The 12,271-nt window shown below is 47.0% G+C and overlaps 1 protein-coding gene across 1 annotated transcript in view; it reads right to left on the bottom strand.

Moving 5' to 3' along the window:
• Nucleotides 1-12,271, bottom strand: part of VPS33B (VPS33B late endosome and lysosome associated) — a 77,814-nt gene that overhangs the window by 14,904 nt on the left and 50,639 nt on the right. The window lies entirely within an intron of this gene.

Raw genomic sequence — 12,271 nt, 5'->3', positions numbered from 1 at the left:
GTGGGCGGGGCCTGGAGTGAGACCACGTCGCAGCCGAAGCGTCATCTAGAAACCGTGGCAACCGTATCCATGGCTGCCGATCGCCCGCCGAGTTCCAGGCCTCCTTGCGCTACTTCTCTCCCCACAGCTCTTGCTGTGTTGACACCCGAGTGCCTTGTAGGCAGGAATGCAACCGGGAGAGCTTCCCTGTTTTTAGCTTTCATCCTCTGTTTCAATGATATAAGGCGCCTTGGTTCCTTTCTTAGGAGGAAAGGGTGGTGAAAACATTTTAAATAAATGAAATAAGTAAATATTGTGTGTCTGCCTGTCTTTGCTAGTTTAGTTTGAAGGCACAATGGAGCTCCAATGACTGGAAAAATAGGAGTGACTGCCTGATGCCAGCTCTTGAGCCTCATTTACCTCCACAGTTTCAGACCTCTGAGGAGGTGCACAACGTGTCCCTCGGCCACAGAAAGATCAAGCTGTGGGTTGGCTGGGACCACGGTGGGCTTTAGAGGACAGTCAGTGGATCTGAAAAACAGTCTCACGGCCTAACACATTCCGAGACTTTAAAATCATGTCACTTTGAACGTAACAGTCTACATTTTCTCTGACTACAAATCCCACTCTCCTTCAGATCATCACACCCTGTTCTGAAGATTGTGAATTTTTTCTCTCTTTTTTCTTGATAACAGATCAAGACTCAGCTCTGTATTTTGGAACAAAATAATACGACGCGTGGCCAAAGCTCCAGTGGGAGATCCCCAGGGTATCACTGGTACATATGAAAATATCTCTGTTATGTTCAGCTGTCAATGAGTGTAATGAAAACGGGGAAGAAGGCTAGTGCCAGGATGCATTAACAGAACCATACGTAGGCTACCTGGTTTGCACTGCTTCTAAAAGAGGTGAATGTCAAGTCTTTGACTGACCACATGATACAAACCCTGCTTGCAATTAGTTCCTGTCTTTTCTGCTCCCAAAGTAGCTTCCCCCCCCCCCGTCACTGGGAACTTTTCCTTTTTCAAGCTGGCATGTAGACCTCTGTTGTTATTTTATTTTCTTTAAAATATTTTACCATGCTTTTCTCCTTCAAAAGGACCCAAGGTGGCTCACATCATTAAAATATAATATTTAAAACTAAAACCAAAAGGTATACAAATGCTAAAAAGGATCAAACAGCACACATTACAAGGTCAACAAAAGCCACCTCAAAAACACACTGATAACAGAAAGGCAGAACCATCCGTTTCAAAATCCCACTCGGGCAGCCAGCAAGGGAGGAATAGCTTGACTGAAGAGAAAGGCCTTGGCTCGCTTCTAGGAGGACAGCAAAGATGGGGCCTGCCTAGCCTCAAGTGGGAGGGAGTTCCAAAGTCTGGGACAAGCAACAGAGAATACCTTTTCCTCTGTCTCCATCAGATGCACCTGCAAAGGTGTTAGGCCCAAGAAAAAGGCGCATGACCCCTGCGCCCCATGCAAGTGATGCACCGCATTTGCGCATATCCATGAGCGCCCCTGCACCCCATGCAAGCATTGCACCACTGCTTGTGCATGTGCACAAGTGCCCCCACACCCCATGTGAGCACTGCACTGTACATACACACGAGCGCCCCTGCGCCATGCGCGAGCGCTGCATCGCCATTTCTGCATGCGCACGAGCACCCCCGTGCTTTGCGCAGGCGCATACAGTGGCACGCTGCTCGCACATGCGTGCTCACCCTCTTGAGAGAGAGCGCATGCACTTATTCACACATGCAGATGGGTGCGGGGGTGCCTCGCCTTCCCCAGCCGGTCCGTGGGGTGAAAACAGTTGGGGACCCCTGCTCTAGCCAGCAGGTCACTAAGACATGTGTCCCCATGGCCGGATGAGACCCTGCAAGCTTTCTGGGCAAGCGTTGCAACCAGCATGAATGGTAGTGGCATCCGCCCAGATAATGAATATTAATGAGATATATCTGCATGGACCAATGAGAGTGTTCTAGAGGTGGAGTCACCAGAATCTCTGCAGGAGGAAGAGAGGGAGAGAATAGAGTTTTGATGATGCTGGAATCTGGGTGAGGGAGAGTGGTGGTTGAGGAGGAGGAGGAGAATGGAGGATGTTTGGTTAAGAGTTAACAACTCTGCTTGTACTGTCATCACCTGTAACAAGAAACAATGTCTGTTTGGTTCTGAAAGATAAACAGTGTTGATGTCATCAACCAGTGGCAGCTGAATGACACATAGTGCGAGCCCTTCGCTTGGTGGAACAACCAGGGGCCACGCGGGAACGTGACAACGGTGAACTCCCAAATCAGTCCCGCCACCCATCTATTCCCCCTTTCCCTTATTTTCAAGTAACGCGGGCAGGGATGACGCTTCTCTGGTGACATCCGGTTTCAATTTAGTTTAAACTAGTTAATGTCCCCAGAGATGAGGTCAGTCCTGTACGCCTTACTTAAGAGCAAGGAAGAGAAGTAACGGATTGAGGTGTGTGTGATTCTATCGGGGTTCTTTCTCAGTTGTGAATCGTGGCGTGCTTTGCAACATGACTGTTCAGACCTTTGATATTTTGTATTCTGAAACGAGGAAGGACCTTTCCATCATGTTCTTTTTCTATAAAAAGCTTTTTCAGAAATATAGTTGTCTCAGGCTTGACTGGGGGGGAGGATCCTCGGACAGGCTCCTGGGCTGAACCTGGGAAGTTCTACCCCACTTGTCTGCAAACAAGACCTGGCGTGTTTCTTTCGGGCACGTACCCCCTCCCTGGCTCCTCTAGAACCATATCAGGGGGACACTTGCAACGCTTCGCCCACCCTCCAGCACCCACCCCCCACCCTGCCCTGGGACTCTTTTCTGGCCACACCTATCCGCGTTTTGCTCCATTTATGGGATTTCTGGGACTCATCTGTTGGAGTTCTCCCTGTGCTGCCTGGGCGTCCCCAGGGAGTCAACCTTCTCCTGGGTTCTTGGGTGCACCTCCCCCCCCCATATCCCCTTCGCCCTGGAGTCGGAGAGCCCTCGGGGCTGCCAACCAGGAAAGAATCGGCAGAGGCAGGCCCAGGAAGGAGTAGCGACCAAGAGGCAGGACCAGAGGAAGGGAGGGAGTTGGGCACGGGAAGGCTCCCTGCGGTGCAGCAAGGATGAGTGGTGAACGCTTGAACCAACCCAGGGCTCCCGTGTGAGCACCGATGGCGGTTTGAGACACAAGACGGGTTGTGAATCAAACCCCAGCCATGTTGAATTGTTCAGCTCTCCAGAGGAGTCACACCCTTAGAGAAGGACTAGAAATGCTTGGCTGGGACCACCGTGGGTTTTATTTAGAGGACCAGGAGCAGACCTCAGACCCACATATAAGTCAGGAAAGGGCCGGGCAGCCTCTTCTGCTGAGAGGACATCCTGGAACGATGGAAGCCGACTTGGCCTCCCGGGTCTGGTTCCCTGAGAGGCAAAAGCCGCTTGGGCTTTCCTCACGCGTCCCAGAGGGCTTCCTGGGATGGGATGTTGTGGTAAACAGGGGGCAGTAAACAGGCCAGATCATAATGGTTTTAAGGATGATGAAAGCAGCCTGCAGGCCAGCAGCCTTGCCCCCCTTGGCCAGCTCGGGTCATCAAGACATGTCATAGAGGAAAGACAAGCCCTCTGTCCCCCTCTCAAAATTTTCCCTCAGAGTGAATGTGGTCCTGAGCAAAAAAGGATTTTTTTTTGCTTAGTTCACTCAAATTATTGTTATTCTTATCATTATCATTATCATTATTATTCTGATTATTCTGATTATTCTGATTATTATTATTATTATTATTCTGATTACTATTATTCTGATTATTATTATTATCAATATTATTATTATCATTTTCATTATTATTATCAATATTATTATCATTATTAGTAGTAGTTTAATTATTGATACATCCTATCCATCTGGCAGCCAGGGCCCCTCTGGGGCCAAAGTGGTCCAATATGGAGGGCCACTTAAAGAAAGGTAGGTGGGGGGGCGGAAGGAGGGCGGGAGGGAGGGGGTTCTTTCAGTCTATCCTCCCAGGGCTTGGCTTCCAGGTCCAGCAGGGGGTTGGATTGGATGGTCTCATCAGCCCTTCCAAGCCCACCATCTTAGGACAGATTTGCCAGACTCTGTTCCTTGCGCCTCTTATTTATTTATTTATTTATTTATTTATTTATTTATTTATTTATTTATTTATTTATTTATTTATTTATTTATTTATTTATTTATTTATTTATTTATATGCCGCCCACACTACCCAGAGGTCTCTGGGTGGCTTACAACTCTCTTATTGGTAACCACCGATCCCATGTTCTCCCTTTCAGAGCTTCAGCATCAGGTTAGCATCCAGCTGCAGGGCCTGGAAGATGCTGATGTGGCTGCCCAAGATCTCCTCCACACAGCTGGAGAGAGCAAGACGAAGCTGCTGGTCCCTCTGTTGACCGAAGAGATGCTGAAAGAGGTAAGAGGCAATTTTTCACAATCAACAGCAATTTGTTTGGAAAGTTGTCTTCGGAGTCTTTGGAGCTGCAGAGGAGGGCATCTCGGCAATGGCTTTTATCAATCTTTCCATCGTTCCAGAGGGCAGGTCTGATAGGAGGGGACAGTCTGAAAGGCAGGATCTAACTTTTTTTTTTTTTTAAATAACTTTTATGACATCACAAACAGACACACAAAACAAACAAAAACATATACATATGTGCGGGGGTGTTTTCCATACAATCATACAGTGGTGCCTCGCATAGCGATCGCTCTGATTAGCGATGAAATCACTTTGCAACACATTTTTTGCAGTTGCAAAAGAGATTGCTTTGTGATATTCCCTATGGGGGAATTTCACTTTGCGATGATCGGTTCCCTGCTTCGGGCACCGATCATCACAAAGCTGTGATTTTTTTAACAGCTGATTGGCAGTATCAAAATGGCCGCTGAGTAAACAAAATGGCCGCCCGCTGTTTTCTGGGATGGATTCCTTGCTCTACAGCCACCAAAAATGGCCGCGCTATGGAGGACCTTCGCTGAACGGTGAGTTTTAAGCCCATAGGAACGCATTAATCGCGTTTTAATGCGTTTCTATGGGCTTTTTAATATCGCATAGCGACGTTTTCGTTTTGCAGCGATTTCGCTGGAACGAATTAACGTCGCAATGCGAGGCACCACTGTATCCAATATGTAGTCTGACTACATAAACCATATTTCCCTACCAAGATATTTAAACCATATTATATTCTAAAACGGAGAATATAATATGGTTTAAATATCTTAATAGGGCAATATGGTTTATGTAGTCAGACTATATATTGGATATGATTGTATGGAAAACACCTTCCCGCATATATGTTTTTGTTTATTTTGTATGTCTGTTTGTGATGCAATAAAAGTTTTTAATATCTGTGTGTGTATACAGTATATAATATGGTTTAAATATCTTAGTAGGGCAATATGGTTTATGTAGTCAGACTATATATTGGATATGATTGTATGGAAAACACCTTCCCGCATATAGGTTTTTGTTTGTTTCTTATGTCTGTTTGTGATGTAAGAAAAGTTTTTAATATGTGTGTGTGTATATATAATATGGTTTAAATATCTTAGTAGGGCAATATGGTTTATGTAGTCAGACTATATACTGGATATGATTGTATGGAAAACACCTTCCCGCATATAGGTTTTTGTTTGTTTTTTATGTCTGTTTGTGATGTAATAAAAGTTTTTTAATATGTGTGTGTGTGTGTATGTGTATGTATGTGTGTATGTGTATGTATATTTTGTATCAATGCTTCAACTATTAAGTTTAGTAAACACCTTCCTGATTTATAATAATTAACATACATACATTATCTGAAGTATAATCTTACACCTATATTTATCTTTCACTAAGCATTTTCTATTATTATATTTAACATGAAACATTTCAAGTTTAAGAATTATATATTCTTATCTATTACCTATATAGATGAACGTCCAGAGTTGCTAACAATATATCTTAATATAGTTACTTAAGAAAAAATAAATTTGTAGATTCTTTTCTTGCATCCTTATCAATCCAGTTATACATCAGAGTGTCAATGCTTTTGCAATCAAGAAAAATCAGTATTTTAAAGTGAAAAGAAGAGGAAATGATATCTATATGTGGTTGTAGTGGGTTTTTCAGGCTCTTTGACCGTGTTTTGAAGGTTGTTGTTCCTGACGTTTCGCCAGACTCTGTGGCTGGCATCTTCAGAGGACTGGAGTAGGAACTCAGTCCATGCTCTGTTGCTGTTTGCTGGATAGCTGAGCATTTATAGCTGTGGGAACAGCTTTTTGTCCTATTCAGGAGATAGGTTGATGATGGTGATCAGCGTGTTTTTGTTGTGGATGTATTGTTATGATAAGAGGGAGAGATTATCTGTCACTGTGATTGATGGGTATCTTTAGCTGGTCTTTTTTTGTGCAATGACCCCTGGCTCTCGTGGCTGGGTAGAGTTGGTTGACCTTTTGCAGGCTGTATTTTCCAGTGCTGGGAGCCAGGCCTTATTAAGTTTTATAGACTTTCCTCTTCTTTGTTGAAGCTCTGCTGGTGCTTATGGATTTCAGTGGCTTCCCTGTGCAGTCTAACATAAAGCTTGCTGGGGTTGTCCAGTAGTCCAGTGTTTTGAAATAGAATTTCACGCCCGGCTTGTTTTAGGGAATGTTCAGCTACTGCTGATTTTTCCGGTTGCTGTAGTTTGCAGTGTCTCTCATGCTGTTTGAGTCTGGTGTGAAAGCTGCGTTTTGTGGTTCCAATATACAGTGGTGCCTCGCATTACGACATTAATTCATTCCAGCAAAATCGCTGTAGAACGAAAACGTCGTTAAGCAAAATAAAAAAGCCATTGAAATGCATTAAAACCTGGTTAATGCGTTCCAATCGGCTAAGAACTCACCGTCCAGCACAGATCCTCCATAGGGGTGGCCATTTTTGGGTTCCTGTGCAGCGAAAAATGGCTCCTAAACACAGCAGGGAGCCATTTTGAAACCCCGGCGATCAGCTGTTTTGATCATCGGAAAGCGAAAATTGGTTCCTGAAACTGGGAACCGATCATCGCACAACAAAATTCCCACATTCAAAAATCTTGTCATAATGCGGATTCGTCGATAACGGAGCGCCTGTCTTGCGATGCACCACTGTATACCTGTCCACAACTGCAAGGTATCCGGTATATTCCTGCAGTGGTGAGGGGCTTCCTTTTGTCCTTTGCTGACTGTAATATTTGTGGTGTAATATTTGTAGGCTGTGTTTTTTCAAAAGTTTCCCCATGCGGTCCATTACCCCTTTGATGTAAGGCAGAAATACTTTATTTGTGGGTGCCTGTTTTTCCTCTTCAGTTTGGTGTTGTTTTCTTGGTTTCATTCTTGGAATAGCCATTCGCCTGTAGGGCCCAATTCAGATGGTTGAGTTCGGTGCTGAGAAATTGAGCTACACAGTTCCCATTTGCACGGTCTACCAGAGTTTTGATTATGCCTCTTTTTTGTCGTGGGTGGTGGTTGGAGTGTTTGTGTAGGTACCGGTCTCTGTGTGTGGGTTTTCTGTGGACCTTGTGTCCCAATAGGAGGCCAGTTTTGTGTATGACCACAACATCTAAGAAAGGGAGCTGGCCCTCTGTTTCTTTTTCCTTGGTGAATTGTATAATTGGGTGGATGCTGTTAAGACAGTTTTGAAATTCTTCCAGTTTTTCTTCACCATGGTTCCAAATTGCGAAGGTGTCATCCATGTATCGGAACCAGACTGTGGGTGTGAAGGGACCCCCCTCCCTGGGGGTCCCTGCCGCCATGATCTGCGCCTTCAGAGCTCTCAAAGGGCTTCCTCCGATGTTGGGCAGAAAGCCCTTTGAGAGCTCCGAAGGCAAAAATTCGAATTTCCAGCGCTTTCTCCCTGCCTTTTTGCAGGGAGCCATTTATGAACAGCCCCGTAGGCAAAAAAAAAAAAAAAGGCATTGATTTGGAAACAGAGCCTCGACCTTGTTCTCAAAGGGCTTTCCCCCCGAGATTGGAGGAAGCCCTTTGAGACCTCCGAAGCCAAAAAGGCAGGGAGAAAGGCCTGGAAATTCAATTTTCCAGCCCTTTCCCCCTGCTTTTTTGCCTTTTGAAATGCTGGAATGGATTAATTCCATTCCCATGCATTTCAATGGGAAATGGTACTTCGAGTTACGAACTTTTTGACGTACGAATGTCGTTCCAATACGGATTAAGTTTGTAAGTCGAGGTACCACTGTAGGAATTTGCTATAACTGGGCTGAGGGGGCTCCCCATGGCCACTTCATCTGTCTGTTCATAGAACTTGTTATCCTACTGAAAGTAGGTGGTTGTTAGGCAGTGTTGGAAAAGGGCCTTGATGTCTTCTGGAAAGATCTGCTGGAGGAGTGTCAGTACGTTGCATGGGTGGGGAAATTATTTAGATTTAACTGGGGTGTGGGGTGAGTTGGCTTGTATATTAGACTCTGGCTACGGTGGAATTTCCTTGTTGTACTCAGCTGGGGTGTCTGTCTTTTTTTCTTGGGGTGGGGCTATTGCTTATATTGCTTGTTTTGTTAAAGTTGGCTCGGGTTGGGTGTCCTGTTACTCGAAAATACAGGGTGGGGGTCGTTTGCAATGAATGTTTAACAAAATGTTTGTTGTTCTCGGTATTTTTGGTGAAATTGATGGTTTTTTAGAAGTTTTATGTCATATGAGCATTTAAAGATTGTAATACATGGGATATCTAGCAGAGTAAACACCTTGATAATATGGACTAGGTGCACTGTAATGGTTGGGCACTTGAAATGTACAGAGAGTTGAAAATAGATAACAAATGCAGTGATGCCTCGCTTAGCAATTGCTCAATTTAACGATGAAATTGCTTAGCGATGACTTTTTCTGAGCCTTTTTGCGCTTCATTTAACGATGGTCCCTATGGGCGATTTTCGCTTAGCGATGGTTGGGACCATGCTTCACATAACAATTAAATTTTGGGTCACCTGATTAGCATAACAATGGTTTAAACAGCCTCATGTTTGCTGTTTTTAAAATGTTTTTAAGTTAAAGTTTATGCGTGCTTTTTTACTCTTTCAGCAATGGGGGTGGGGGGGTACCAGACGATAGGAAACGGATGAGGGCAAGCCTGGGGAACAGATTTGTTTTGGTGCTTACCAGTAATATTTTAGTCAGTGGTGTAAGACAAAAGATAGTTTAGTTAAAATATTGGCTTTGGGGGGCAGGGTTGGGTTTGGTCGCTGTCTGCCGGAAGGATTGTGCACGCTGGGCCATTTGACCAGCACTTCTAGCCAGGGTCGGATCATGGAATCAATCCAGAGTTTAGGAAAGTTAGTATCTTTTTCTGAAGATGACAGTTCTGAGAAACCCCCAGTCGCCCTCGTTACCAGCCCGGCTGGATGGGAGATTCTGGCCACGGACAGCCAAAACTTTCCTGACCTCTGGATTCATTGGTTCCCCGAAAGCCTGTCCCCCATTTCAAGTTTGCAAGGGGATAAAGAAGGAAGTAATGATGCCTCAACCTGATCTGCTTGTTTAGGGAGCTCCGGAGGACCGCAGCAAGAGAGCCAGTGACCTCCTTCTGTCTTTGGCCAAAGGCCACTTCCATGAGGTCATGGGATACCTCCAGAACATCTTAAAGGAGGTGGACACGCCGCCCCACCCCATGCTGCTGAAGACCCTGGAGAACTTCAGCTCTCGCTACGGTCTGCACCTCTCGAGTTTTTCTTCCATGGTTGTGGGTTTTGATGTCCTCCTTTCCCAGATGGCTTGCGGGGAGGGGGATTGGGGGAGGACTAGTGAACTGAAGAAGCTGGACCAAAGGTGCCAAATTCATGAGACCTCCATTAAAATTAGAAGTGGAAAGGGACCCCCTTTTCCCCAACTGCACAATGTCCGACTAATTGCAGGAAAGCCCACCCTTTCCCTAGTGTTCCTTGTTTGTTCTTGAATCCCTGGTAGAGGGTGGTGTCTTTTCTGCCGGACCCCCTCGCCTTGCTGTTTTCCCTGCTTCTACCTTGGGTCTCAAAAAAGACTCGCCCAAGCTTGCCCCGGAGTGATGTTGACTCTGAGCTGTAGCAGAAAGCGGCTACAGCGTGATCCTCCTCCTCCTCAGAATGCCCGTTGCCTTCCCTCGAAGGAGTGTTTGGGTTGTGCCTCTTAAGCTTCCTGCTGGGCTTCACTACCCTGTTTGATTTCTTCCCCATCACATCTTGATGGAAATGAATGAGTAGATCATGGTGTGGGTCTTTTTCTCCTTTTGCAGCTCTCCGGACTGTCCCCTACATCATTACCAGCTTCCTTTACCTTCAGGTCATCCTGATCCTTGACCTGGGAAGCCGAGAGAAGGTGGCCATCTGTTCTGGTGAGTGGGAAAGCGGATCTCTTCCTCGGGAGTTGGCCTAAGAGTCCTCCCCATTCCTATCCGTCTGACGGCCTTTCTAGACGGAGCCCCTCTTCTCCTTAAAGTACAGACTTCTGTGCCGAGGTCATTGGCATATTCCCCACCATCCCATCTTCCCGTCTTCTTCCCGTCTTGCGTTTCCCGGTGACTTTCCTGAGACTTGCTCCAGCTTTTGAAGAGACAAATGGCTTTCTTCAAGGGCAGAGAAATGGATTGTTCAGTTTAACCCCAAGTGTTAGAAGGGGAGGAGACCAAAAGCAACACACGAGGTGCAAGGGGCAAGTAGAGCAGGTCGAGCGAGGGTTCTGCAAAAGAAAGCCAAGCGGGTTTGGGAAAGGAGCAATGGGGAAGGATCCGGTCCATTTCCCCTAAGGGTCAAACCCTGTCCGCCTGCTAGAAGCTCCATGTCTCTGACCCCAGGGAAGGTCCTCAGGGGTCAGGCTTTTACCTTCGTCCTCTTCTTTCACAGCTGTGGAGAAAATGTGTGTCTCCGTCGCCCACTATTATAAGAACTGGAGGCAGTGCCACTACCCTCGGGAGGCGGAGTCCAGCTTTTGCCGTCCCCTCCTGTCCATCTACCAGCGGCTGAGTGGATACTGGCAGCAGGAGGAGGACAGAAATGTAAGCAAACTCATTTTTATTTCAATTTGGGTGAGTTCCCGGTTGTATCAGGTAGAAGGAGTCGTGCCAGCCTGGGAGAGGGGAGTCTTTTTTCGTTCTCGCTGCTCCCTGCACAGGAAGAGGCTCGTGTCTCTGACACAAAAGGGCTTCCCTTGCCTTGGCTCTGGTCAGGAAGGGCCAAGGAAGGGGGAGCAGCGCCTTCCCTCTGACTCAAAGCCAATCGGGAGGGAAGGCGAGACGTAGTGCCCTCACTCGGAATAGTTGCTGGGGAAGGAGCTGCAATGCAAAGATTGCTCTTCCATTGGGCGGAGGGGGGGCAACCTTGATTCTCCCCTCCCAGTGATGCCTTGCAAAAAAAGAATGAAAAAGATACACAGCCCCTCTTTTGCTCCTGTGCTGGTCATCGTGAAGCGTCCGGATGATGGGCTGCTTTGCCCGGTGACTGCACAGCTGGGAATAATCCTGTCTGTCCAGAGTGCCGGGATCTTATGGTCAGCATTGGTTTCACCTCTGACGAAGGCCAGCCAAGCTTGTCCTGGCTTGGGATGAGATTCCTTCTCCTCTGGGGATGGATCTGTTTCCCTGCATTGATTGAGGGACCGAACCCTAAGGAGGTTCTTTGCATTTCTCTCTCTTGCAGGTGAGCGAGGCGGCTTTGAAGGCTCGGTGGCCAATGTTGGCCGTTCTCGTTCGGTACCAGCCACAGCAGGATGAAATACTAAGGAAGTTCCCGGATGTCATCAAGGAGAGCAGGATGGTGGATGCTTCCCTCATGGCCAAAGTAAATGGATAGTCATGGGGGAGGCGGGAATACATTCTTTGGAGACGGGCGCGCTCAGGAGGATGATGGCAGAGAGGTGCTCGCCAGGGTCTCCCTGCTTGGGCTTGTCCTGGATCACCAAAGCCAGGCCATCCCTTAAGCTGCCAGAGGCAGCCCTACAGAGGAGAGTGGAGACGCCAGGATTTTTGGGGGTGAGGGGGCAGTGAAACGGCTCCAGACCTAGGAAGACATTTACAGGCCCTGAGCGCCAAGAGTTGCGCACGGGGCACCGTAAAGAGCACCACTGTTGCTGGGTGGGAGAGTCAAAAGATTGTAGTCCAACCCCCCCCCCCTCCTGAAAGCCTTTCTGAGCTCTGGGAGAACAGGAAGGGCCCCCTTGCAGGCTTCTCTGGGGCCTTGACCACTGTCCTGCCCAGGAAGCGGTCGTGCTGCTCTTCAGCCCCAGGGGCTCAATTTGCATGGCTGAGAAAAGGCACACCACCAAACAGACACTGACTTCTCTTCCCCCCCCCCACCG

The sequence above is a fragment of the Pogona vitticeps genome, chromosome 12 (genome assembly GCF_051106095.1).
Source record: "Pogona vitticeps strain Pit_001003342236 chromosome 12, PviZW2.1, whole genome shotgun sequence".
Lineage (NCBI taxonomy): Eukaryota > Metazoa > Chordata > Lepidosauria > Squamata > Agamidae > Pogona > Pogona vitticeps.
The sequence above is the reverse complement of the archived record's forward strand: the minus strand, read 5'-3'. Positions and strand labels throughout refer to the sequence as shown.